The 26,343-nt window shown below is 42.1% G+C and overlaps 1 pseudogene; it reads right to left on the bottom strand.

The window, feature by feature from the left end:
- Nucleotides 1-4,163: 4,163 nt before the first annotated feature.
- LOC140709325 (histone-lysine N-methyltransferase SETMAR-like) lies at nucleotides 4,164-19,472 on the bottom strand (annotated as a pseudogene).
- Between the last annotated feature and the right edge of the window lie 6,871 nt (nucleotides 19,473-26,343).

Genomic DNA, 26,343 nt, shown 5'->3' with positions numbered 1-26,343 from the left:
GAAAGATCCAGATTGAGAAAGCAGCAAATGCAAAGGCCCTGGAGAGGAATGAATTTGGTGTCTTTGAGAAAGAGAATAAAGCCAATGTGGCTGGAGTGAGTGACCGAGAGAGAGGGGAGTTAAGAGATGAGGATAGGTTGCTAAGGAGGGGCTGGATCACATCGGGCATTGAGGCAAGAAGTTTGGTAAGTACTTTAGACTTTCTTCTATGTGTTATGGGAAGCTAATGGGGATTTGAAGGCAGGAAAGTGAATTTTTGACATGCAAAAAAAAAAAAAAAGAGGTTGGATCCAGTTCAAGTTGAGCAAGTTTATGGGAATGACCGCAGTGACTCTTACCTTGTGATGGTCACACCCTCATGGAGACCTCTTCAACATTAAATAGGTCCAATCTCTGTAACCAACAAAATATTGCAGAAATGAAGGAGTGTGACTTTGAAGCCTAGTTCATAAAAGACATTATGGTTTCCTTTTTGCTTTCGTTTTTAGATCATTTGGCCCAGGGGAAGTCAGCTGCCATATTGTGAGGATGCTCAAGCAGCCATATGGAGACATGCACATAATAAAGAACTGAGGCCTCCTAACCACAACCACCACTGACTAGCCAGTCATGTAAGATGCCACCTTGAAGTGGATTGTCTGGCCCCAGTCAAGCCTTCAGCTGACCACAGCTCAGGCTGACATCTTGACTGCAACCTCATGAGGTACCTTGAGCCAGAAACACCCAGCTAAGTCACTCCAGAATTCCTAATTAACAGAAACTATAAGAAAATAAGAAGTTATTGTTCTTTTAAGATGCTAAACTTTGGAGTAACGTATTATTCAGCAAATAGCAGTTGAGGCTAGAGCCTCACTGGGGCTAGAGCGGGGAACACTTCAGAGATGGTCCTTACCCTCTTTGTTGTGGTGGAGTAATTTCATAGTAACGTTATGCAACAACAGATAAGTTAATATGGGGAACAGTTCTGAATCTTGGAGACTAGTTTATCAGCGCAGCTTGGAGGATAAGGAGATCCTAAAAGGAAAGTTTTCTGGTACACGAAGGTAAAGATGAACAGTGAGTGTTCAGAAAAGTGTACTAAGCTCAACCCTTACTAGTGAGAGTCCTACAAAGCAGGATGAGATATGCATTAAGGAAGGTGGAGGAGAATGCATACGTTGGCTATCACACACAAAATACTTGGGACAGCTCAGTGAAGATCTATTTCCCATTATAAGCAATCTCTGAAAAAGACTAATCAGCTTTTCTGAAATAAGACAGGAGAACTGTGAAGCTGACCTCATTCATCCATTCAAGAAATATTTGGCCGGGTGCAGTGGCTCAAGCCTATATTCCCAGCATTTTGGGAGGCCAAGGTGGGTGGATCACGAGCTCAGGAGATCGACACCATCCTGGCTAACACGGTGAAACACTGTCTCTACTAAACAAAATACAAAAAATTAGCTGGGCGTGGTGGCGGGCACCCATAGTCCCAGCTACTGGGGAGGCTGAGGCAGGAGAATGGCCTGAACCCAGGAGGCGGAGCTTGCAGTGAGCCGAGATGGCGCCACCGCAATCTGGTTGCGCCACTGCAATGTCCAGCTTAGGCGACAGAAAAAAAAAAAATTATTGGTAGCTAACTCTGTGCCAAGTGCTGGAATAAGTACTGGAAATCAAGCAGGAAACACCAATTTCGCTCCTGTTCATTAGAATATTTCTGTCATGGGACAAGAAGACTAACAGCAATCAAATAATCACACTAACAACTAGATGGTGCAGTGGGGTGAGTACATTGAAGGAGAAGGAGGTAAAACATGCCAGTGTCTTAGTCTGTTCGTGCTGCTATAACAAAATGCCCAAGACTGAGTAATTTACGAAGAACAGAAATTTATTTTCTCACTGTTCTGGAAGCTGGGAAGTCCAAGATCCAGGAACTGGCAGATTCAATGTCTGGTGAAAGCTTGTTCTCTGCTTCTAAGATGGTGCCTCACTGCTGTGTCCTCACGTGGCCAAAGGCAAGAGGGTAAGAGGGACAAATGTTGTGTGCTTACATGGCAGAGGAAATAGAAGGGTCAAGCAGCTCTCTGAAGGCTCTTTTTCAAGAGCATTAATCCCATTCATGAGAGTGGACCACTTGTGACTTTTAATCTCTTCCCCAAAGTCCTTACCTCTTAAACCTAGGGGTTTAAGTTCTACCATATGAATTTTGGGGGGACATACACATTCAAAGCATAGTGCACAAAGACATGAAATCTAGTTTGGGAGGGTCATAGAGTTCTCCCTGGGGAAGTGATGTTTAAATGGGGTCTGAGGGGCTAGCAGGAGTCAGACCAAGACAGGACAGATGGAGGGGCATTCTCAGCAGAGGAAATAGCACGTGGCCAGGCCCTCAGGCAGGAAGAAGCCAAAGAAGGCCAACGTGGCTGTAGTGCAGAGATCAAGGGGAGCAGCGGGAGAGGAGGCCGGGCTGGTGAGTGGAGTCAGGTCATGCCCAGCCTCATGGGCATGTGAAGGATTTGGGTCTTGACCTTAGTGTCAGTGGGAAGGCTGATGATCCCGATGCTGCTATTGCACCTCTGTAATATCAATTTAAATCCCTTCTTATTGACTCTCCAATTTGTTTTTGTGTGTTTTCCTAACAAGGTAACACATCCACACAGACCATTGGCCAAATCCTAAAAATGAGAAGAGTGTTAGTTGATGATGGTAGAAGCTGGTGCCCAAAGGACGCCCATTTGCCTTTGGTTATAGATCAGTGTATGCTCTGAGTTATCCACACCACAGCTGCCCCAAAAATAACACTGCAAGGAGTCAATTTGTGGTCTGGCAGCATTGCTCCAGCTTGAGCTTTGGATGAAATTCAGTCCATTTATCCATAGTTTAAAGAGGCTCCTTTAGAATAAAGGCTAAGTGTCTCCAGCCTTGCATTCAGGCCTGAACACCCGAACAAATATTTGCATGTACTGACCTTCCTAAATTTGTCAGATGACTTTTCACATAACCTATGATTACTGCTAATTTTTCTTCAAAGCAAACACAGTTTTCTTACCTCTGAACATGCATTCAGGAAATGCAAACATGACCATTTTTTCAACTGAACTGTTTCTCTGGAAAATTACGTTTCGTTCTGTTGTGGGGACAGTCAACAGCTACACATTTGGAGGCCAGGGCAACACCATTAAGACATCTATCAGAATTGTATTAAAAGGACTTTGACATGTCCAGCAGTCATTAAAGTACCAAACCTGGCTGTCAAAGGAAGAAGAGGGACACTGAGCCTGCTCTATAGGGCCCTGAGGCTGCCGTACCTGTGCCCAGCTCGCCTGGTGATAGTCTCCAACCACTGAGAGCTGAAATCATGGAATGAATTTTGCTATTCAGTGAGAATGGTCTAATCCACAGTGAGATGCTGCACCTGTCTCTAGCCATTATTGCTGTACAGACTTGTCATTCATAAAGAGAGGTGACAATCTGTGGTCAACTCCCCAACATCCATTACTCCCAAGCAGTTAATCTAATTCAATCTGGATCTCATTTCCATTGCCAGTGATTGATTTAGAAGACGCACGGGGACTAATTGTGACTATGGAGAAGAGAAGAGAATTCTGTTGTGGGTAGGAGCCTCTGGGAAAGGTTTTCTTATTCCTAAAAAGAGGCCCAAGAAAAAGATGGATTTTTTCATTTTAGAAGTGGTTATTTCTGAGTGTGCTGCCTGGAACTACTGCTCCCATCTGGCATCCAGCCATAGGACTGAGGCTCAGCCAAAAACAGAAGAGATGAGAGAGACAGAGAAACAAGGCCAGAGCCACAACAGACTGAGCCTGCATCCTGCCTTACCTGTGGGCTTCTTGCTATGTATGAGAATTCATTCCCTTATGTTTGTCTTAGTCCATTTGTGTTGCTATAAAGGGATACTTGAGGCTGGGTAATTTATAAAGAAACAAGGTTTATTTGGCTCATGGTTCTGCCGGCTGGAGGATTGAGCATCTGGTGAAAGCCTCAGGCTGTTTTCGTTCACAGCAGAGGGCAAAGAAGCAGGGCAGGCATGTGCAGAGATCACATGGCAAGAGAGGAAGTGAGAGAGAAGGGAGGTGCCAGGCTCTTTTTATAGGTTGGTGCAAACGTAATTGCGGTTTCAAACCATGAATTTTAAATCATTATAACTAGGCTCAAATACATCTCTATTAATCAAAATAGAAACCATTACAATCAACACATTTTTGCCAATGAGAAATAAGTTTGCACATTTCTTTAGTGTAAAAATTCATGCCTCAGGATTCAACAAACTCTTGGAAACTGTTTTCTGCATCCTGCCGGTTGTGGAAGCATTTTCCCTGCAAAACGTTGTCGAGGTGTTTGAAGAAGTGGTAGTCGGTTGGCAAGAGGTCAGGTGAATACGGCAGATGAGGCAAAACTTTGTAGCCCAATTCATTCAACTTTTGAAGCATTGATTGTGCAACGTGCAGTCAGGCATTGTTGTGGAGAAGAGTTGGGTCCTTTCTGTTCACCAATGCCAGCTGCAGGCATTGCAGTTTTTTGTTTTTGTTTTTTTTTTTGAGACGGAGTCTTGCTCTGTCACCCAGGCTGGAGCGCAGTGGCCGGATCTCAGCTCACTGCAAGCTCCGCCTCCGGGGTTTACACCATTCTCCTGCCTCAGCCTCCCGAGTAGCTGGGACTACAGGCGCCCACCACCTCTCCCGGCTAGTTTTTTGTATTTTTTAGTAGAGACGGGATTTCACCATGTTAGCCAGGATGGTCTCGATCTCCTGACCTCGTGATCTGCCCGTCTCAGCCTGCCAAGGCATTGCAGTTTTTGGTGCATCTCACCGATTTGCTGAGCATACTTCTCAAGTGTAATAGTTTCACCAGGATTCAGAAAGCTGTAGTGGATCAAAATGGCAGCAGACCACCACACAGGGACCATGATCATTTCTGGTGCAAGTTTGGCTTTGGGAAGTACTTAGGGGCTTCTTCAAAGTCCAGCCACTGAGCTGGTCATCACTGGTTGTCATATAAAATCCACTTTTCTTTTCTTTTTTTTTTTTCTTTTGAGACGGAGTCTCCCTCTGTCACCCAGGCTGGAGTGCAGTGGCCGGATCTCAGCTCACTGCAAGCTCCACCTCCAGGGTTCACGCCATTCTCCTGCCTCAGCCTCCCAAGTAGCTGGGACTACAGGTGCCTGCCACCACGCCTGGCTAATTTTTGGTATTTTTAGTAGAGACAGGGTTTCACCGTGTTAAACAGGATGGTCTCGATCTCCTGACCTCGTGATCCACCCACCTCGGCCTCCCAAAGTGCTGGATTACAGGTGTGAGCCACCGCGCCCGGCCTTAAAATCTACCTTTCATTGCACATCACAGCCCAATTGAGAAATAGTTTGCTGTTGTGTGGAATAAGAGAAGATGACCCTTCAAAACGATGATTTTCTTGATTTTTGGTCAGCTCATGAGGCACCCATTTATCAAGCTTTTTCACCTTTCCAATTTGCTTCAAATGCCGAACAATCATAGGATGGTTGATGTTGAGTTCTTTCGCAACTTCTTGTACAGTTGTAAGAAGATCAGCTTTCAGGATGGCTCTCAGTTGGTCATTGTCAACTTTCGATGGTCAGCCACTATGCTTCTCATCTTCAAGGTCCTCATCTCCTTTGCAAATCTTCTCGAACCACCACTGCACTGTACGTTCGTTAGCAGTTCCTGGGCAAAATGCGTTGCTGATGTTGCGAGTTGTTTCTGCTGCTTTATGGCCCATTTTGGACTCGAATAAGAAAACTGCTCAAATTTGCTTTTTGTCTAATATTTCCATAACCTAAAATAAACATAAACTAAACAGCAAGTAATGATAGCAAAACTAAATAAATAAATAAATAAATAAAGCGAGAAATGCCCATTAAAATGATGTATAGCATCACCACATTTAGTTTTAAGAATGTATTCCAATATAAAACGGCAAATTCCAACAATGTGAAAACTGTAACTGCTTTTGCGCTCACCTATTAACAACCAGATCTCTCAGGAACTAACAGAGTGAGAGCTCACTCTCACCCCAACCCCTGCAGGGTGGGCATTAATCTATTCATGAGAGACCCAAACTCCTCCCCTTAAGTCCCACCTCCAACACTGGGAATCAAATTTCAACACCAGATTTGGATGGCAAACATCTAAACTATAGCACTGTTGTTCCTTGCAACTGAAGACCTGGTAACTGATACACCATGCAAATTTCTTACTGCTTTAGCAAACGACTGAAATGCGGGGGAATCCGCTGAATCAACTTGGTATGTGGAGAACAAGCAAGGATTTCAGTTCTGATCACAGGTTAAGTTTGGATGGGTTTCAGCCAGGGTTCTTTAGTGTGTTTTCATGTAATCAGATCGAGTCACTAAAATGCATCCTTGGGAAGAGGAGCTTTGGCGGTTCTGGTGGCAAGCATTGCCTGGTGGTTAACAGGTGAAGCCATGCAATCAGGCTGGCCTGGATTGAACTCTGGTTCTGCCACCTACTCTTTGTGTGTCCCTGAAAAAGGGAGCTTTATTTCTCTGAGAGGCCATTTTTTCATCTGCATCTTCCCTAAAGAGCTGTTGCGAAGATTAAGTGTCATGCTTATGAAGATGTTTTACTTGACATGACCTCAGGACTTTTTTTTTTTTTGCTTTTGAGATGGAGTCTCCCTCTGTCACCCAGGATGGAGTGCAGTGGCATGATCTCAGCCACTGCAACCTCTGCCTCCAGGGTTCAAGCGATTCTCCTGCCTCAGCCTCCCAAGTGGCTGGGACTACAGGCGCATGCCACCACGCCTGGCTATTTTTTGTATGTTTAGTAGAGACGGGGTTTCACTGTGATAGTCAGGATGGTCTCGATCTCCTGACCTCGTGATCCACCCACCTCGGCCTCCCAAAGTGCTAGGATTACAGGCGTGAGCCACCACACCCAGCCTGGACCTCTTTATACACAAATATTATTAAGCCCACAGAGATAGCTTTTGTCTATGTGGCATATTTGCCAATAGCTAATATACTAGAAGTTAAAACTGAGAAAATTAAAAATATGTATTTGTCTATTCATTTTAAAATGACAATAATAAACCCATTGCATATTAACATAATGCATTTTATGAAAAATAACTACTTCTTCCAAAACAAAAACAATTTGCGAGAAGAGTGGCATTGTCTTACATTGTTGCAAACCTCCTCCGTGTCTGGCATGATAGGGGATAGCAGGATTCTCATATCTGCTTCTGCGTTCAATTAGTCAGCTTTTGGTTAAAGTATATGAAGAAAATCTTGCCTCACACAGATAGGTTGGAAAAGGGAAAGCAAGTTCTAGGTTCCCTTCTCGGGACTCTATTTCTTCTTCTGCGTCTTTCCCAGAGAGCTGTTGCAAGGATTAAGTGTCATGCATAAGAAGAAGGTGCTTTGCTTCTGTGACATGATCTCATGTTACACACAAACATTTACTTTACACACAAACATTTCTTGGACCAGGCTTTCTAGTGTGCTCTAGAATCACTGCTGTAGAAAACCAAACGTTGATCAGTCGATCCAGAAACAAGCTACTGTCTTTTCTGGAAAGTAAGTACTCCAGATAGAAGAAGTACGATGGGCCAGGTGCCGTGACTCACGCCTGTAATCCCAGCACTTTGGGAGGCCGAGGCTGGCGGATCATGAGGTCAAGACATCAAGACCATCCTGGCCAACATGGCGAAACCCTGTCTCTACTTAAAATACAAAAATTTTCTGGGCGTGGTGGCGTGCACCTGTAGTCCCAGCTAATCGGGGGGCTGAGGCAGGAGAATCGCTTGAACCCGGGAGGCAGAGGTTGCAGTGAGCCGAGATTGCGCCACTGCATTCCAGCCTAGGCACAGAGCGAGACTCCATCTCAAAAAAAAAAAAAAAAGAAGAGGTGCGATGGCTGATCCAGTCACAGACAGGACACCTGTCAGCCTACAGAGCTCTTTATTTGTGAACATGCCTCTGTCATGTACTTTGGCTTGAAACATACATTTGACATTTCGATGGGCAATGCATACGTTAAACTGGCAACTGAGTCAGAAAATCAGAAGGTCTCAGAGTGAAAGGGAACCAACAAATGACCTCCTAGCTCATGTTCTGTTCATGAATCTCTTGGAAGGAGAAACTCCCTGCTACGACAGCGATGTGTTCAAAGAAGCAGCCAAGTTGGGAATCCCCTCAGTGCCCTCTCACGCACCGTGAAGCAACTTGCTGCAGGCCACACAGTCTGTGATTGGCACAGCTCAGCTCTTCTTATTCCCAACCCAATGTGTTCACCGGTTTTCTTACGTTCACTTTTTTTTGAGTCTAGATCATAAAAACATGTCTTTTGGTGTGCTTGCACTAAAGAAATATTTCTTTCTGGGAATGAGCAAACCAAATTGCTTGGTTTTGCTCTATATATTTTAGGCAGTCCAGGCAAGTCTGGGGACTATGGGACACATTTGCTAAATGAATTGCATCATCCTGTTCCATTGAAGTAAAGGAGGGTTTGGAAATAAAATGTTTCTTTAGTACATAATGAAGACAAAGCAGTTCCACAAGAGCCCCTCTCACTGACTCTTAGTGTGTGCCTCTTTTTTTGGCCTGTGTGGAAAAGCCATTATCAGCACAGATGTGACCAGATGGTCTATCCAGAGGTGACCAGATGGTCCATACAGAGGTGATATATTGATCATCTGAAATATTTTTGGCAAAGTGCCATAACGGTTGACTTTCTTTTTCTTTTCCGTTTTTTTTTTTTCTTTTTTTCTTTTTTTTTGAGAGGTAGTCTCACTCTATTGTCCAGGCTGGAGTGCAGTGATGTCATCTCCACTCACTGCAACCTCCACCTTTCTGGGTTCAAGCGATTCTCCTGCCTCACCCTCCTGAGTAGCTGGGACTACAGGCACCCACCACCATGCCCGGCTAATTTTTGCATTTTTAGTAGAGATGGGGGTTTTCAGTAGACATGTTGGTCAAGCTGGTCTTGAACTCCTGACCTCAAATGATCCACCCGCTTTGGCCTCCCAAAGTGCTGGGATTACAGGCGTGAGCCACCGTGACCAGACAATGATTGACTTTCAAAAAACATTTTAGTAGAGAAGGGGTTTCACCGTGTTAGCCAGGATGGTCTCCATCTCCTGACCTCGTGATCCGCCCGTCTCGGCCTCCCAAAGATACAAAAAACTAGCCGAGAGTGGTGACGGGCGTCTGTAGTCCCAGCTACTCGGGAGGCTGAGGCAGGAGATTGGTGTAAACCTGGGAGGCGGAGCGTACAGTGAGCTGAGATCCCGCCACTGCACTCCAGCCTGGGCGACAGAGCGAGACTCCGTCTCAAAAAAAAAAAAAAAAAAAAATTTTTATCTGCCGGGCGCAGTGGCTCAAGCCTGTAATCCTAGCACTCTGGGAGGCCGAGGTGGGGGGATCATGAGGTCAGGAGATTGAGACCATCCTGCCCAACATGGTGAAACCCTATCTGTACTAAAATACAAAAAAATAAATTAGCCAGGTGTGGTGGGCGCCTGTAGTCCCAGCTACTCAGGAGGCCAAGGCTGGGGAATCGTTTGAACCTGGGAAGCAGAGGTTGCAGTGAGCCGAGATTGGGCCACTGCCCTCCAGCCTGGTGACAGAGCGAGACTCTGTATCAAAAAAAAAAAAAAAAAAAAATTATTATAAATATTTTCATCACAAAAATATAGTAAGTAGGATAATTAACCCCTGCAGATCCATTTCTCAAATTGAACAGTTTCATTGTTTTGATTTTCATCATACGGCTTGATCTAACCATTCTTTATCTCTTTCTCTTTCCCTGCCTTTCTCTCTTTGTTTCTTTCTTTGTCATTTAAGGCGCATCTTTGACACCATGTCATTTCACCTCAAAATACTACTTCACCTCAAAATATTTATGCCTTTGTTTGTTTAAATTGCTTTTAAAAACTTTTATTTTAGGTTTGGGGGCACATGTGAAGGTTTGTTATATATGTAAACTCGTGTCATGAAGGTTTGTTGTACAGATTATTTCTTCACTCAGGTATTAAATCTAGTACCCAATAGTTATTTTCTTCCTTCAAGTAGACCCCAGTGTCTGTTGTTCTCTTCTTTTTTTTTGAGACGGAGTCTCGCTCTGTCGCCCAGGCTGGAGTGCAGTGGCGCAATCTTGGCTAACTACAAGCTCTGCCTCCCAGGTTCACGCCATTCTCCTGCCTCAGCCTCCCCAGTAGCTGGGACTACAGGCGCCCGCCACCACGCCAGACTAATTTTTTCTATTTTTAGTAGAGACGGGGTTTCACTGTATTAACCAGGATGGTCTCAATCTCCTGACCTTGTGATCTGCCCGCCTCGGCCTCCGAAAGTGCTGGGATCACAGGCGTGAGCCACCGCGCCTGGCCTGTTGTTTTCTTCTTTGTGTTCATGAGTTCTCATCATTTAGCTCCCACTCGTGAGAACATGTGGTATTTGGTTTTCTTTTCCTGCATTAGTTTGCTGAGGATAGTAGCCTCCAGTTCCATCCATGTTCCCACAAAAGACATGACCTCATTCTTTTTTTATGGCTACATAGTATTCCATTCACCTCAAAATTTTCTAAAAAATAAGGCCATTTCTCATATCATTATCACGTGTAACTTACATTAAAAAATCCTAAGTAAGAATAGTCAGTTTATAGTCATATTCCTCCACTCATTGCGTTTGATTATTATGGCTCTTAAGTCTTTTTATAAGCAAGAACATCCCCCACTTCTTTTGCCCCGTTTTCCTTATGTCCTTGACTTGTTTTGAAAATTGGATCCGTTTTGCTATAGAATGTCCCACATTCTGCATTTGTTTGATTACTTTAACTTGCTGGTTTGTCCCTTGTTTCTCTCATAATCTGACTGTGAGGTCTAAAGGCTGAGTTAGATTTGGTTCAACCTCTTTGACGAGCGCATGTCATGAAATATCCTATTTATGCATCAAACAGTGCATAATCTGGTGCATACATTTAGTGAGGTGAGATGAGTCATTTGGTTCAGGTGATGACAGTCCAATCCTTCCACTGTAAATTTCCCTGTCAACCATTTTCCATTAGGTTTTGCGTTAATCTCATCTCTGGACCTATTATTCAAGAAGGGCTTGAAAAAGATGATTTTTAACCATTTTTGTTCTATTATTCCTTCTAAGTATATTAGCTGGATTTCCTTCTAAGTATATATGTAAAGAAGAACTTTCCCTGATCAAGTAGGGCTTTTTAGTAACCTGGAAATACAGTTCAGATGTAACAGGCAGGATAAATGTTAAATTCTTTTTCTTAAATTACCAATTCTCAGAGTAAGCAGTTGGTTCTCTAGCTGCCTTCAATAGAGCCCTGTGACTTTTTTTTTTAGCTGCTATTGTTTCTGTCTCTGTTTCAATTTCTTTCTCAATCTCACCTCAGTTATCATTATAAATATATTGATTTTTATATACTTGCTATGTTTTAGTCAATTACAGTCATTTTTCTTTTTGATGCTCTAATTGTTTTATCTTAGGCCGAGGGAGCCTCACAAGTTGGCTGTTTGATGTGACTCCCATTAGTCTTTGATAGCAGCCTTGCTTTCTAGTACAAGAAGCCCCATGATCAACTCATACTTTGCCTGCCTCCAGTTTGTGCTTAGCCATTTCTCTAAGGAGCCCTGGCTTGTTTTAGCGGGGAACGGTGTATTCATTGCTGTTGTTACTGCTTCTGTTGACTAACCTAGAAAATAAGTATTTTTAAAGCCTCAAAAGTTAGTGATAATATCTCCATTTCAAATCTGACATCATTAAGTTTTGACTGAACTTGTGTTTTTGTTTGTTTGTTTGTTTTGTTTTGTTTGAGATGGAGTTTCACTCTTGTCGCCCAGGCTGGAGTGCAATGGCATGGTCTCGGCTCACTGCAACCTCCACCTCCCAGGTTCAAGCAACTCCCCTGCCTCAGCCTCCCAATTACTGGGATTACAGGTGCCTGCCACCATGCCCAACTAATTTTTGTAATTTTAGTAGAGACAGGGTTTCATCATGTTGGCCAGGCTGGTCTCGAACTGCTGACCTCAGGTGATTTGCCCGCCTCAGCCTCCCAAAATGCTGGGATTACAGGCATGAGCCACGATGCCCGGTTTGATTTAACTTCTTTAATTTTATATGTATGTGTCTTTTCTGTTATACACACAAAAATCTTGATTTCTAACAATAGTTTTCATTGCTATAATAATGCATCTTCAAAACGTATATAATAATTTCAAAATTATAGTACCAACATTGCTACTAACAGAAAGACTACTGAAGTGTACATATTTTTGCAGTTCTTTTTTTGACCTCAGAATACATTCTACTAATGACGTACAGTCCAAATGCAGCTTCCAAAAGTAACATGAACTAGCTCTTTTATCTTTGTGGGACACCATCAATTTGATATATAATTTAGTACCTATTTGGATTCATTTTCAAGTTTTAGGAAATGCTTTATTTCCTATCTTCTGATTTAATTTAATTTTTGAATATATAAAATATTTAAATGATTTCGAAGTCAAAGCTTTAGAGCAAGATACATTCAGAGCGGTCTCATTTCCATTACTGTTTCTGCCTCTTACTCTTTCCTGCCTTCTCCCAATATTTCTCCCACCGGTTTATCCTTCTTGTGTTTTCATTTGAAACTATGAGCAAATTGTGTGTGTGTGTGTGTGTGTGTGTATTTCCCCTCTTTTTTACTGACAAGGTGGTGCACTATATACATTGTTTTGCAGGTGATATTTTATTTCCTTTTACTGATATATTCTTTTTTTTTCTTTCTTTCTCTCTTTTTGAGGCACAGTCTTGCTGTGTCACCTAGGCTGGAGTGCAATTGCACAGTCTTGGCTCACTGCAACCTCTGTCCTCTGGGTTCAAGTGATTCTCCTGCCTCAACCTCCCGAGTAGCTGGGACTACAGGCGTGTGCCACCATGCCCAGCTAATTTTTGTGTTTTTCGTAGAGATGGGGTTTCATCATGTTGGCCAGGCTGGTCTTGAACTCCTGACCTCAGACGATCCACTGGCCTCGGCCTCCCAAAATGCTGGGATTACAGGCTTGAGTCACCGCTCCCGGCCTTACTGATATATTCTGGATATCACTCCACATCAGTGTCTATGCAGATTTCTTCTTCTTTTTTTTTTTTTTTTTACAGTTTCATTGTGCTCTATTATGTAAATTATTTTATACTTTAGTCAACCATTTCTTACTGATGGATGTTTGGGTGGTTTCTAATCTTTTGTCACTACAAATAATGTTGGAATGTATAACACAAATATGTCATTTTCTTGTGGTTTTTATTTGTTTGTAAATGTATCACCCGATTACAGTCCTAGAAATAGAATTGCCAGATCAAAGGATAAATGCATATGGAGTTTTGCCAGATATTGCCAAATTCTCCTGTGTAGAGTTTATATTATTTTGTATGACCACTAACAATTTATGAGGGTTCCTGTTTCCTCCACAGCCTCACTCCAGGCATTTGACGTCAAAGTTTTGAATTTTTGTCAGTCTGTTAGAGTCTGAAAGAGTGTCTTAATGTAATTTCTTCATTTCTCCTGTGAATGAGGCTGAGTACCTTTTCATATCTTTAAAGACAATTTGCTTTCCATTTTCTGTGAATTACAACCTCCATCCCTTTTAAAAAAAATCAGTCGTTTCTCAACTTTTAGGAACCCTCTCTATAAATTCTTTAACATAAGTGGCAAATATTTTTCTCCGTTTGTTATTTGCCTTTTGTCTTTGCCTATAGTATTTTGACTATTCGGAAGACTTTGTTGTTGTTATTGTTTGGTAATTCAATGTACAATCTTTTAAAAAATTCCTTCTAGATTTCAAGTCATTATAAGATTTTTTCCCACTCCTAGACTACAAATGACCTCTTTTCTGCTATTATGTAATTTAATTAATAACATTTAGATCTTTGGTCTGAAAATCATCTTGACTTGCTGTGTGATTGACAGATAATTTTTTTCCTTTTTTCTAAAAATCTATGATTGTGCTTTTGGATCAGTTAATTAAAAGGATTGATATTCACATCATTAATATCTTTAGTGAGAGTAAAATATTATCTTTTTCAAATTTTCAGCACATTATGATTGACAGGCTAACCCTGAAGAATTTTCTAAAGGTCACAAGTCAACATCATAGGAAATTGTTGTTACTTTCTTTCAGCCCTGTTGTTTTGGAGTTCTCTTAACTACACCACTCACACTCCTCCCTCCATATCAGTGTGGTATGTAATGTTATACAGGAAACCAGGAAGAGTATATTCATGATTTTCTTGTGTGATTATCTTTCTACCCCACCACTAATGCTTACTTATGATATGATTGACATTTAAATAGTGAGTCAAGCTGACAAGTCAAGCTCTATTTCTTTTTTAATTTAATTTTATTTTTTGAGTAGGAGTCTCACTCTGTCGCCCAGGCTGGAGTGCAATGGCGCAATCTCAGCTCACAGCAACCTCTGCCTCCCGCGTTCAAGCAATTCTCCTGCCTCAGCCTCCCGAGTAGCTGGGATTATAGGCACCCGTTGCCCCGCTCAGCTAATTTTTGTAGTTTTAGTAGAAACAGAGTTTCACCATATTGACCAGGCTGGTCTCGAATTCCTGATGTCGTGATCCGCCTGCCTCGGCCTCCCAAAGTGCTGGGATTACAGGTGTGAGCCATCACGCCCAGCTGCCCTCTCCATTTCTGATGCATATTATATACCAGATACCATGAGGGATAGGAGAATCTAACACTTGCTGTTGACCAAAAACAATAACTCACATGCATCACAAAACATTGCCCATGGGAACACGCTCTGTCTCTGATCGCTACCAAAGCGAACCACTCTAAGTAACTCTTAGAAATGCCATTGCTGACACTTTAGGTGAATTAATTATGCACATTGCAAATAGTGATATCTCTGACCTATTTCAATAATTTTTAAAGCAGAGTGTATAATGACAATAGTATAATAAAACAAAACTCAATTTTTGAAAATTTCTTAAGTATTTTGATGGGTAATAATACATATGAAGCTCAAACAGAAATAGAATTATCAGGATATTTTTACCAACAGATAAACCTTTTCTTCTGTGATTTTTGATTATAAAATCTTCTGTCTTTCACTTGTTGAAGATAACAGAAGTGGCCAAAAGGTAGTAGAATGTAAACTTCTGTATTTTTTTCTCTTCAGTAATGGTGAAATACTTACAATGCTCCAAAGCTATAGCAGTATTTTCTTTGACCTCTGTAAAGTGGCTGACTGTAGCCTTAGGATCAAAGGAACTGCACCAGACCAAGAAAGAATCAAAATTTTGACTTTAGCCTAATTAGTGGTATACTCTAGTCAACCAAACCAGCTATATTCTAACTAGAATTACAGTTAAGCAACTATTATCTATTACCAGGAAACTGATCACTATTTAAATGTCAATCAAATTGTAAGTAGGCATTAGTGGTGGGGTAGAAAGATAACCACACAAAAAAATCATGCAGAAGAAAATAATAATAAAGAACAGAAATAAGAGGAAATAACTATACACTAGAGAGAATCAATAAAGCCAAAAAGTTTTGACATTATAACATTGACAAATTGCTGTGATTCAAATCAGAGAGAGAATTCACAAGTCATTAACGCCAGGAATGAAAAAAGGGGTATCATTATAGGTGCCACAGTCATTCAAAAGAAAATAAAATATTATCAACAACTGTATGATAATGAATTTGAAAATTTAAACCAAATGGACAAATTCTCACGAAAAAAATGACTTAGCAAAACTGATTTCAGAAGAAATAAAACATCTAAAAAGTTCTAAGGTTTCATCAGTAGGGTAAGTCTAAGTCTAACCCTATTGAAGAAACTGAATCAGTAATTTCAAAAGATTTCCATTAAAATTCCAGCCAACCTCCACACGGTGGCTCACACCTATGATCCCAGCATTTTAGGAGGCCAAGGCAGGAGGATCACTTGAGCCCAGGAGTTCAAGACCAGCCTGGGCAATATAGGGAGACCTCATCTCTAAAAAAAAATTTTTTTTTTTTTTGAGACGGAATTTCACTCTTGTTGCCTAGGCTGGAGTGCAATGGTGTGATCTCAGCTCACCGCAACCTCCGCCTCCCCGATTCAAGTGAATCTGCTGCATCAGCCTCCCGAGTAGCTGGGATTATAGGCATGCACCATCACATCTTGCTAATTTTGTATTTTTAGTAGAGACAGGGTTTCTCCATGTTGGTCAGGCTGGTCTCAAACTCCTGACCTCAGGTGATCCACCAGCCTCCGCCTCTCAAAGTGCTGAGATTATAGGCGTGAGTCACCGCGCCCACCCAATTTGTTTTTTTTTTTTTTGAGACCGAGTCTTGCTCTATAGCCCAGACTGGAGTGCAGTGGTGTGATCTCAGCTCACTGCAACTTCTGCCTCCTGGGTTCAAGCAATTCTCCTGTCTCAGCCTCCCGAGTAGCTGGGACTATAGGCATCCGCCACCATGCCCGGGTAATTTTTTTTTTGTATTTTTAGTAGAGATGGGGTTTCACCGTGTTAGCCAGGATAGTCTTGATCTCCTGACTTTGTGATCTGCCCGCCTCGTCCTCCCAAAGTGCTGGGACTACAGGTGTGAACCACCGCGCCCGGCCCAATGTTTTAAAAATGAAGCGGGAGGATTGCTTGAGCATGGGAAATTGAGGCTGCGATGCGCAGTGATAGTACCACTGCACTCTCACATGGGTAGCCAAGCGAAATCCTGCCTCAAAAGAAAAAAAAAGAGAAAGAAACTAAGAGAGAAAATGAGAGAGAGAAAGAAAGAAATCCAGATCTAGATGACTTTACCGGTGGTTTTCACCAAACATTCGTACGAGACGTTATTCTAGTGTCACACATAGTGTTTCACAGAAAAGAGATTTCTCAACTCTTTTTGTGAAGTTAGCATAACCTCAATTCTACACCAAAACAAGATAGCCAAGAAAGAAAAAATAAGCAGTCAATCTCACTTGTGAACATGGCGTCAAAAGTCCTGATAGAAAAATTAACAAATCAGATCCAGCATTAAATAAAATGGATAAGCTATGTGTTGGGTTTATACCAGGAATGCCAGATTGTTTTATCATTTAAAAATTTCGTTGATGTTATTCACAATATTCAGAAATTAAAGGAAAGATATCATATGCTTGCTTCAATAGAGGCAAAAGAAGTATTTGATGAAATTTCACCCACATTTATGAGAAAGCTTAGCAAAATAAAAACCTACACCAAACACATTAGTGGCAAAAACTCTTCCTTTGCTATCTGGAACAGGACAAAGATCGCTGCTATCTATCACCATCACTATTCATCATTGTAAAGGAGGCCAAGAAAATACAGTAAGATAAGAAAAATAAAACAAAGTTTTTTATTTTGGAAAATATAAATAGGCAACAGAGGAAGAGAAGAACTTGTATCTACCTGAGGGTGTAATAATACATTTATCAGAAAATGTATCATGTAAATATCACAATGCAAAATAATAAATAGTGGTGAATAGTAAGTAGTAAAAGAGAGCTCTGGCTAGCTAGTTCTGTTTCTGTTTTTTTTTTTTTGACAGAGTCTAGCTCTGTCGCCAGGCTGGAGTTTCTATGGTGTGATCTTGGCTCACTGCAACCTCCGCCTCCCGGGTTCAAGCGATTCTTCTGCCTCAGCCTCCCGAGTAGCTGGGATTCCAGGCATGCCCCGCCACGCTCAGCTAAGTTTTATATTTTTAGTAGAGACGGGGTTTCACCATGTTGGCCAGGATGGTCTCGATCTCCTGACCTCGTGATCTGCCCACCTCAGCCTCCCCAACTGCTGGGATTAGAGGTGTGAGCCACCGTGCCCAGCCAGTTCTGTTACGTTTTTCAGGGAGGAATTTAACAGCACAAATTTGGGGATTAGTATTTTTGTTATTTATTTATTTATTTTGTTTTGTGGGGGAGGGTTAGTATTTTTATTCGGATACCTTTGTCTTTAAACTCTCTAGTCAAAAATAGGTACCATTTATATTATAAAATTCAAGACTAATAAAAAAATAAGTTTATGTATTCGAGGTGGAAACGATAGGAAAAACAGAAAATTCTAGTGTCGAAAGAGAATTTAAAGAGCATCCCATTCAAAAGGACCTCTCTTCGGTGTTTGTAAGTGAAGCTACAGGCTGCAAACACCTGGGCAGGAATGTGAGAACTGCTGCCTCTCTATTGATAAGCCAGAGCGTGGACGTGATTTAAGGGCATTATGGCAAACAAAGAGGAACGACCGACGCAGGTTGACGAATCGTGGCCGGTTCAATGTCACTGCATGCTTACTAAATGGTAGCCTAGCACCAGCTAGGAGCGAGAATTAATGAAGATATTATTTGCCAGGAAAAATAAAGAGGACATTTGTCTTAGGGCAATCTTGTATCTCAATGCCTTAACCTCTTTTTAGGTGCCTTTCACAGTCCATAATTTTTACCCTCTTGACTAAATAATACAGACATCGTCATCTAAAATGGTGAAGGATGCTGTTCACCTGAAAAACCAATGAGCAACTTGAGTGGCATGGTTGTCAGAATCCTGGGAGGATAGTTGAGGATGGGGTGGGTAACGAAGGAAAGAAAAGGTCCTCGTATTTGGAAAGAAAGAAAGAAACAAACAAACAAAAAAACTGCCCTTTAATCTGTGTAGCTTTCACAGATCTTGTTAGCACATTGCAGTTTCTCAGTATTTCACCCTAATTCAGCCTGAAGAATACTCTAGCTGTCCTTGATGGCTGCTATTAACCATCAGACCCCAGCCCATTTATCACATCTAATACTATGATGGAAAAGCTGGAATTTCAAACAGACTCACCAATCACAGTCTATGAGCCAGCTCTGACAACGTCTTGCTGGCTCTATACAGACAGAAAATTAAGGACTTCTATGGTGTACTTGCATTGTGGCTATGTCGGTAGCTAACCCGCTTTGCCATTATTACTGTTTACACACCCAGGATAGCTAATGAGTTGAGACAAGTACACCCAGCATTATTAGTTCATGATGATTATGAGGTAGGATTAAACTGGATGCAATATCAATAGCTATTTTTTATGGCTATAAAGAAAAGGATTGGAAAATGTACTTATTATCCAAGAAAGGTTTTTTATTTTTTTAACAACAACAGGAAGTTTTATTCCATAAAGCTTAAGATATTTTAATGAGAAAACAAAAACAAAACCTGTTGGGAGAAAAGCTGAGCGTTGGGAGAGAAGCTGAGGCAGGGCTTGCATGTCTGCTAGACTTGCTGGCTCCTTGCTTCTAGCACGCCCATTATCTCAAGCAGCCATATGTTTCTCATTCACTTGATACACTGTTTCCTTTCAACACCTGCATCCTCATCACCTGTTTCTTTGTTTGATCACCAATAAATTCTGTGGGCTCCCAAAGCTCAGGGCCTTCAGGCAGCATCCACACTGGCGATGGCCCCCTGGTCCCACTTTCTCTCTCAAACTGTCTTTTTCTCATTCCTTTGACCCCTTTGGACTTCATCGCCCCCACGACCTGGTGTTGGGTCTGATCACCCCAACAAAACCAAACCTTAGTCTCATGTTTCTAACTAAAGACACTCAAAACCAGTTTCTTTCCTGCCCATCCCTCTCCTAGCTGCAACTTTGTGACCATGTAATAAAGGCCAGTTTGAAGATTAAAAAAAAAAAGTGTAAACCTTTTTTTAAAAAAATTAAACAATCAGGTTAGCAAAAAGGTACTCAATACATACTTTCCTTATATCAAACAAGCTAATATTTCAGTACAATATAACTATACAGAATATATACAATACACTTACATTTAGAAAACAAACACTATAAGCTCCAAACAGATTTGAAAAAACATGATATTCATCTTGATTACAATAACTCTAAAAATAATTGCAACATTGGAACGGCACTTAGTTTACAGAAAAAAAAAAAAAAAAAAATGGTTCCTGTAACTAATAGCCAGATACTAGTCTATAAAATGTGAAGTTCTGACATTGTATCCATTTTTTGGAAATAAAAAAAAATCCAAAACCATTTTTGTTATTGTCAAAAGTCAAACATGCCAAGTAACTTAGCTATGGCCAGTGTCACTAAGTAAAGCCATACTTGAATGAGATGACGACTGGATACAAAGCTGGTAAACTGGGGCCTGGCACAGTTAGGAGTTGTACTAGTTCTAGGAAAGGGGTAGAACACATAAAAACACTCATCTATGTAATTTAATTCATATTTTCTCCCCTGCATCACCTTCCCTTGAGAGTTTCACAAAATGCCAGTGCCCAGAAAGAATCATAATGCTATAACTGGCAGGGTAAAAAAAGTACTCCCCACCCCGACTGCCTTGCTGCCGGACTATAGGCAAATATTAAAGCATGCACCAGCTACACAAAGTCATCAGTCACCCATCTGGAAGACCATGGTGTACAGTTTCCTCCTAGGCTGGTTGCACTTTTATTTATTTACTTTTTGAGACGGAGTCTCTCTCTGTTGCCCAGGCTGGAGTGCAGTGGTGTGATCTCGGTTCACTGCAAGCTCTGCCTCCTGGGTTCACACCATTCTTCTGCCTCAGCCTCCCAAGTAGCTGGGACAACAGGCGCCCGCCACCACGCCCGGCTAATTTTTTGTATTTTTAGTAGAGATGGGGTTTCACCATGTTAGCCAGGATGGTCTCGATCTCCTGACCTTGTGATCTTCCCGCCTCAGCCTCCCAAAGTGCTGGGATTACAGGCGTGAGCCACTGCGCCCAGCCGGCTGGTTGTACTTTTAAAACGAAAATCCCAGGAAACAGAATTATCTTGTTAAAGTTAAAACCTGCATTTTAAAAAGTCATTATCAAAATATTAAAACTTTACTGGTAGAACATTTTGTTCTATAGTATTTCTAAGATCGGACATATATTTTAAAAAGAGACATACAAACCCACAGAGTAATGTGTTTGTATTAAGAAATTATATATGTGTGTCTATCTGGATATATTTATAAAATCCCAAGACACAACGAAGTTCCTACTGATGTGCTCTGGCCTCTGAAAAGTAATTGACTCAATGGTAATTGGCCTTTAGTGACAATGTACTTTAATGATAGTGGCTTATGTGACCTGCAAGTGAGCAGCAGGTTTCTTGCTGTGTTCCTTTGGGATAGTGAGTGATATAGTTTGGTTGTATTCCCAACCAAAATATCATCTTGAGTTGTAATCCACAAGGTTCCCATAATCACTACGTGTCAAGGGGACCAGGTGGAGGTAATTGGATCATGGGAGTGCTTTCCCCCATGCTGTTCTCGTGATAATGGTTTTTCATGAGATCTGATGGTTACATAATCATCTGGCACTCACTCCATCCGGTCACCCTGTGAAGAAGGTGCCTGCTTCTCCTTTGCCTTCCGCCGTGATTATAAGTTTCCTGAGGCCTCCCCAGAAATGTGGAACTGTGAGTCAATTAAACCTCTTTCCTTTGTAAATTACCAGTCTTGGGTATTTCTTCATAGCAGTGTGAGAACGGACTAATACAGGTTAGTTCTTCTGCAGCTCACCTGCTACTCACAAGTGGAAAGAAGCAGCTCATGGACTCTCCATCTCCAAGAGTCAGACTGTCAGGGCCTCCCTCAGCAAACCTGCATGGCTTCGTCCAAGGCAGAAGTCCAGGGAATTACTTATGACTAATGTGGTCAGACCCAAAGCAGTCACTCCACCCAATCAGAGGGAGTCCTACGCTGGCTGCGCCTCCCCACCTGCCTCACCCTGATGCTCAAAACCATGACACCCAGGTCATTGACACCTGTGTCTGCAGCTGGCAGGGCCACAGTTCTGATCACATTCACCCAATTCCTTCATTCATCATTTCATTCATTCACATACCCTTATTTGAAAACTGACATATGGTGGATACTGATGTTTCTGAGATAAAGTACCCAGTTTGCTGTTAATGCAAACTAAATAAGGCCTGAGAAGGACTCCATACTTCTATATTTGAGTACCTGTGGACCAACTGTAACCTAGCTTAATAGGTAGACAAGGTTGAAAACCTAATTTAGGAGCATGCACCTGTAACAATTATAACAGCTGAGTCTTGGCCAATCCCAGCGGCTATACTTCAACCACTCAGAGACTGCTAAGTGTTCAAACTGTGTTCAAATAAGGCAAACACCAGCCTGTAACCAATCCAGCTGTTTCTGTACCTCTCTGCCGATTTCTGTACGGCACTTCCCTTTCTTTGTCTATACATTTGTTCTGACCAGGGGCATCCCCAGAGTCCCTCTAAATCTGCTATGATTCTGGGGGCTGCCTGATTGGCGAATCATGCATTGTTCAATTAAACTCACTTAAAATTAATTCAGCTTAAGTTTTTCTTTTAGCACTGCCGTTACTGACTTTGCAGCCCTAGTGGGGAGAAGTCATGTGACAAATACAGAGTAAGGAAAAAACTCCTTAGATTCCTAAACTGCGCTACCAATGTGCTAATAACAGATTTATAGGGATTATCTCATTTAATCCTCACAACAACATGAGGAGGTGGATACCATTATTATCTTCATTTCACATAGGCACCCCACCCCCACAAAGAAAAGAGGATTCAGCAACAGACATAGCAATTTGCCCAAGATGACAAAGCTAGAAATGGTGAAAATTAGCTGGAAAGTCACGCTCACTCCAGATTCTGTGTAACTTACATGTCTCAGGCATCTTTAAAAGAAAAAAAAAAAAAAAAAAAAAAAAAAAGCCAGGCGCAGTGTCTCATGTCTGTAATCCCAGCATTTTGGGAGGCCTCAGTGGGAGGATTGCTTGAACCCAGGAGTTCGAGACCAGCCCAGGCAATCCTGTCTCGAAAATAAATAAACAATAAATACATAAAAAGCTTTTTAATTCTCTAACCTAGCAATTCTGCTTCTAGAAGAATTGTTTATAGTTGTTTATAATGACAATAAACTGTCCTACATGTCCATCAAAGAGAGAGTGTTTACAGGATTGTAGTATACTCACCCCGTGAAGTATTTTACACACAGTGATGAAAATGAAGCACGATGGCCATATTCATAAATGTTAGAAACGTAAGACTGATTTTTTTTTTTTGAGATGGAGTTTCGGTTTTTTTGCTCAGTCTAGAGTGCAGTGATGCGATCTTGGCTCACTGCAACCTCTGCCTCATGGGTTCAAGCGATTTTCCTTCCTCAGCCTCCCAAGTAGCTGGGATTACAGGCGCCTGCCACCACGCCTAGCTAATTTTTTGTATTTTTAGTAGAGACAGAGTTTCACCATGTTGGCCAGGACGCTCTCGATCTCTTGACCTCATGATCCACTCGCCTTGGCCTCCCAAAGTGCTGGGATTACAGGCATGAGCCACCGTGCCCGGCCAAGACTGGATTTTTAAAAGCCCAAGACCACACACCATATGATATTTTGAAAGCTCAAACCCAGTAAAAGAAGATTACACATTGTTTTGACAACACACAGCTTAGGTAAGCAAAAAAAAAATTTTTTTAAGTCAGAGAGCAATAAAGACAAACTTCAGGGTAATGATCATCTGCGGGGATGGATCTAGGGAAGCAGAAGAAGGAATTAGGGGTGGGGGTTGTCCAGGTAAATGTGAGACTTTCGGTAATGGTTTAATTCCAGGATTGACAAGCTAGAGCCTGCAGGCCAAATCTGGCCCTTCAACTGTTTTTGTAAATAAAGTGGTTTTTTTTGGTTTTTTGTTTGTTTGTCTGTTTGTTTTGTTTGACTTGGATTCTCGCTCTGTTGCCCAGGCTGGAGTGCAATGGTGCGATCTCACCTCACTGCAACCTCCACCTCCCAGGTTCAAGCAATTATTCTGCCTCAGCCTCCCAAGTGGCTGGGGTTATAGACACCTGCCACCGTGCCCGGCTAATTTTTGTATTTATAGTAGGGACAGGGTTTCACCATGTTGGCCAGGCTGATCTCTTTGGTGAGGCTGGTCTTGAACTCTTGACCTCGTGATTCACCCAACTTGGCCTCCCAAAGTGCTGGGATTACAGGTGATAAACAAAGTTTTATCTAAACACAGACACATCAATTTGTTTACGTACTATCTATGCCGACACTCCCTCTACAACAGCAGAAATGAGTAGTTGCAATGGAGACTATATGGTCCATAAAGCTTAAAATATTTGCTATCTGACCCTTTACAGAAAAAGTTTGTTGTCACCTCTGTTCTTGCCTTAGACGGAGTAATAGAGTCCACTTTTTAATAGCAGTAAGACATTCACCTCTCTGGGTCTCAGTTGCCCTATCTGTAAATAGGGGTGATACTACTTTATAAAGTAAGAACCTGTACCCTCCTTTAAGGTATGGAAATTTTAATGTATGGAAAGTGGATTAGTGGTTTTTTAGGGCCAAGGGATGGTGCTGGGGGGAGATGAGAATATGGAGATAAGGACTGACTACTAACGAGTAAAAAGTTTCTCTTAGGGGGATACAAATGTTGTAAATTAGACTGTAGTGATGATTGCACAACCCTACGAAAAGATCCACGGCTTCCTGCGGGATTTCTCAACCTCAGCATGACTGACGTTTGGGGCTGGATACTTCCTTGTGGGGCTACCCTGTCAATGCAGGATGGTGAGCAGCCTCCTTGGTCTCTACCCATGACGAGCAGTGATACCAGTAGCACTCACCAAGTTGTGAAAACCAAAATGTCTCCAGACCTTGCCGCATATCCCTGGAAGCAGCAAGGGGGGAGTAAAATCACCCCCAGTTGAAAACCACTGTTCTATAACAATAACCTGAGAAATTTCCTCTGCACAGCATTACCACAGAAAGGAGAGTCAAAAGTCTTGGAGTAAATAGTAGGACCTTTTTACCATGGAATATGATCAGCTTTGAATCACTGGGCGGGGACTGAACTGGGCAAGTCTTTGCAAAGGCAACTTCCAAGGAGCAATAATAGTGGCATTTGAGTTATTTGGAAAGCGATATTAAGCAGGTTGGAAGGCTGCTGTGTTCTGCTCATGAAAACATCTGCGCCTAAGTGGTAAGAGTTAGCTGTGTGGTCCTGGCCAATTTCCAGCCCAGGTGATTGCAGTCTTCTGTTCTTAGTCTTCCCTCCAATTTCTGTAGGGCATGGTGCTTTTCTTTACTTCCTGTTCCATACCTGATGACTAAGCCATCATTAGTCTCTTCTAGTGATTAGTTAGGAAATATTAATTTTAAATCAGCAAAGCACTAGGGGAAGCAAAGGACAACTTGGGTTTCCTTTTTCTTCCCCAAGGGATGTAACAGTGCACCCGTCAAATCTTTGGTGGAGAGAGAAACCTCCTTGAAATTATCTTGCCAAAAGAGAAAAACGCATTAGCCGATAGTTTATAAATTTGAAAGCATAGGGCTTTCTTTTGATGAAGACCAATTCCTAGAGGAATGGAGAGGAAGCTTGATCACAGAATTTAGACACAGTTGAAGAACGCAGTGTTCCCCGTTTCCCCTCCCACTCATGTCTCTTATCTGATGGGCACCGTACACCCCATCCTTGCAGGAAATTGATTTGCCTTCCAGACTTTGCTCAATCCTTGCTCCCATTTATTTTATTTATTTATTTATTTATTTTGAGATGGAGTCTCACTGTGTCACCCAGGCTGAAGTGCAGTGGTATGATCTTGGCTCACTGCAACCTCCACCTCCCGGGTTCAAGTGATTCTCCTGCCTCAGCCTCCTGAGTAGCTGGGATTACAGGTTCCTGCCACCACACCCCGATAATTTCTGTATTTTTAGTAGCGACGGGGTTACGCCATGTTGACCAGGCTGGTCTCGAACTCCTGATCTCAGGTGATCCACCCGCCTCAGCCTCCCAAAGTGCTGGGATTACAGGCATGAGCCACCGAACCCGGCCCCTTGCTCCCATTTAAACCGTCAGCCCTGAGCTTCAACCCTTAGAGGCCTGGTTTCTGCCCAGCATCAGAGTGAATGGGATAGCCCTAAACCAACTTGTCTAGATTGGTCCAAGACTTGGATTTTAGCACTGAAGGAGGTCCCAGGCAATCTTTTGGTCCTCAGCAAAACGAAAGAGTGGGACAGCTTAACTCCCTGAAAGCCACCTCCATATCTCATCTCTTGTAGCCTCAACGCTCTCTGAACACACCTCCCAGCATCCAGGTCAACAAGTGATTGTGCGTCTTAAAACCAAAAAAACAAAGCAAACCGCTTAAATGAGACAAGCAAATTGCAAATTAACTGCAACGCTTCCTGATGACCAGCAGAGGGCTCCTTCTTCCACATAAACAGCCCTGCTGTGCCCAAAGGAACAGAACATTCCGGATTAGGAGCAATCAAGACGGCTCTGACGGTCACTGCCTTACAGCAGAAGTAAAAGAAGATGGTTACATCAATGTCACTTCTGCCTCTGTTAACAAACAGAAAACATTGCTTATGAAAT

Source organism: Chlorocebus sabaeus, chromosome 20 (assembly GCF_047675955.1).
Source record: "Chlorocebus sabaeus isolate Y175 chromosome 20, mChlSab1.0.hap1, whole genome shotgun sequence".
NCBI classification, from domain to species: domain Eukaryota; kingdom Metazoa; phylum Chordata; class Mammalia; order Primates; family Cercopithecidae; genus Chlorocebus; species Chlorocebus sabaeus.
Note: the sequence above shows the minus strand (reverse complement) of the source record. Positions and strands in the feature narration are given on the sequence as shown.